This window comes from Octopus bimaculoides, chromosome 7, assembly GCF_001194135.2.
Source record: "Octopus bimaculoides isolate UCB-OBI-ISO-001 chromosome 7, ASM119413v2, whole genome shotgun sequence".
Taxonomy (NCBI): Eukaryota; Metazoa; Mollusca; class Cephalopoda; order Octopoda; family Octopodidae; genus Octopus; species Octopus bimaculoides.
Genome location: NC_068987.1, coordinates 68745519 through 68748052, shown reverse-complemented (window position 1 = coordinate 68748052; position 2534 = coordinate 68745519). Strand labels below are relative to the sequence as shown.

At 34.8% G+C, this 2534-nt stretch overlaps 1 protein-coding gene across 1 annotated transcript in view; it reads left to right on the top strand.

Moving 5' to 3' along the window:
- The window catches only part of LOC106874518 (5'-AMP-activated serine/threonine-protein kinase catalytic subunit alpha), a 616447-nt gene that overhangs the window by 480254 nt on the left and 133659 nt on the right, over positions 1-2534 (top strand). The window lies entirely within an intron of this gene.

Genomic DNA, 2534 nt, shown 5'->3' with positions numbered 1-2534 from the left:
ATAACCTAACTAGTACTGTATAAATACATATTTAAACAACGTTTCTTCAAAATTTTATTTTTAACTGCTTAAATGTAATTTAATTTTAACTTTTGATCATCATCATCATCATCATCATTATCATTATTATTATTATTATTATTATTATTATTATTGTTGTTATTATTGATGTCGATGATGATAATTATAATAATAATATTATTAATAAGTATTTTTATAATTATTATAGGCTTTCCCTCTATTTTTCATCTCTAATTTCCATTCTCTTTTTGTTTTTTTTTCATCTTAACATCTTCCATATTTGTAATTTTTTATAGTCATTTAATATTCTCTTTTTAGATTTTTTTTTTTTTTTTCTCCTGCGTTTTACTTTTTGAATCAACCATTCCTCTCTTTTTCTGTTCTCGAAATTTTTTTTTTTTTTTCATTCGTTCTTTTTGTTGATTTCTATAGTTTTTTTTTTTTTAGTTTTTTTTTTTACCTCCATTTCAACCCAACTTTCTCTCCCAATCACCTCACCGCCATATTATATCTGCCACACTTCTTCATGTAGTAAACATTGCTGGTGCTGCTGTTGTTGTTGTTGTTGTTGTTGTTTTTCTGGTTATTTCTTTGCTGCTGTTAACTGCCACTGACATCGGCATTGCTGTTGTTATTGTTATTGTTGTGTTGTTGTTGTTATTGTTGTGTTGTTGAAGTCGTCCCTGTTCAAAATTTTTTTCTATAAAATTTTCATCTTTTCGTTGAATTTTTTTACTCTTTTCTTCTGCGTCTTTAAAAAAAAATTTTAGAAAGCTATATTTCTATTTATTGGTATAATGGCGGTCTGATAGCAGAATGGTCTTGGGTGGCGGTTGGCAGTAGGTTTACAGGTAGATGTGAGACACTTCATGAATGTTGCCGGTACCACAGCTGCTGCTTTTGCTGCTGCTGCTGCTGCTGTTGCTGCTGCTGCTGCTGCTGCTCAGGATGATGATGATGATGATGATGATGATGATGATGATGATGATGGTGGTGGTGGTGGTTGTGGTGGCGATGATGATGATGATGATGGTGGTTGTGGTAGCGATGATGATGATGATGATGATGATGATGGTGGTGGTGGTTGTGGTGACGATGATGATGATGATGATCATGGTGGTGGTTGTGGTAGCGATGATGATGATGATAAAAGTGTATGATAAAATAAGTGCACGATAAAAGGAGGGTATGGTAAAAATAAAAGAAACAAGTGTACGATAAAACGAAGGGAGGGTTCTGTTACTAGGAAGAAGATGGAAATTGTAGCGACCCGACCGAGTTAGTAGTTAAGTGTTGGATGAACTCTTCGTCGATCTCGACAGTGATCATCTATTCGTTCGACTAGATAAACAACCTACTCTTTAAATGTGTAACCCCAACGAAACCCGCCAAATAAACACGACGCAATTTGGGCAAACTGGATATTTTAACGACAAGTACAATCATGAGAAAAAAAAAAAACCCTTCCTGACTGGTACTTCATTTACCAACGTTCAGGTGATATTAAGTAAAGTTGATTCCAGCAGTTAGATTTTAAATCAAATGCAGGGTGTTGAGAGCTGAAACCTAAACTACAAAGTGTTTTATGCGACACCAAACGGCTCCATTAAAGCACCATCCTTCACTACAACTGCTACGGAGAATTGCTCACCAACTACTTCGCTAAAAGACGTATGTAAAATTACATATTTTTTCGTGTGTCTCCAGGATTTTATGTCGTGTTCTAGTGTATTAAATAGTTTCTCACATTAAAAATGACCCCCCTAAGTTATAGTCGATTTAACGTACTTCCTTTCAGTCCTTTAAATATCCTGTATGTATATGTTTGTGCGTGTGCGTATGTGTGTGTGCGTGCGTATGTATGTATGTATGTATTCACTCACACATACAGACACATATAGAGAGAGATAAGCATATAAATATATATAGGAAGAAAGAAAGAAAGAAAGAAAGAAAGAGAGGGAGAGGAGAAAGAGGGAGGGGAGAGAGGGAGGAAAGAATTAGGTGAGATAGGAAGGGAGAGATTTAGCACGTCTTGCTAAGGTAGAGACAGTTGGACGAAAAACAATTAAAGCAACAAACGGTTATCATAAAAGAAACTAGCTAAATGGTCGATAGATAAGAAAATAAACTACTTACAAGTACAATAGACAAAGATGGTTGCCTCTGTGTTTAGTTATGTCTCGTTTTCTGTCTTATTTTCCGCTATCTATCTATCTATCTATCTATCTATCTATCTATCTATCTATCTATCTATCTATCTATTGAGATAGCGAGAGGGCGGGAATGAGTGAATGAGAGGAGAGAGGAGGAGGAGTTCAAAAAAGAGAAAAAGGGGGCGAATTAATGAATGAGACTGACCTTTGGCAGAACAGCAGCCATCATATACAAACAAGAATGATATAATTGTCGAGTGAAATATTTGGCATAAATTTTTATATTGGGAGGTTAAATATCTCCGAGATCAACTCTGCCTTTATCCCTTCGGTATCGATAGAATATATACTAGTGAA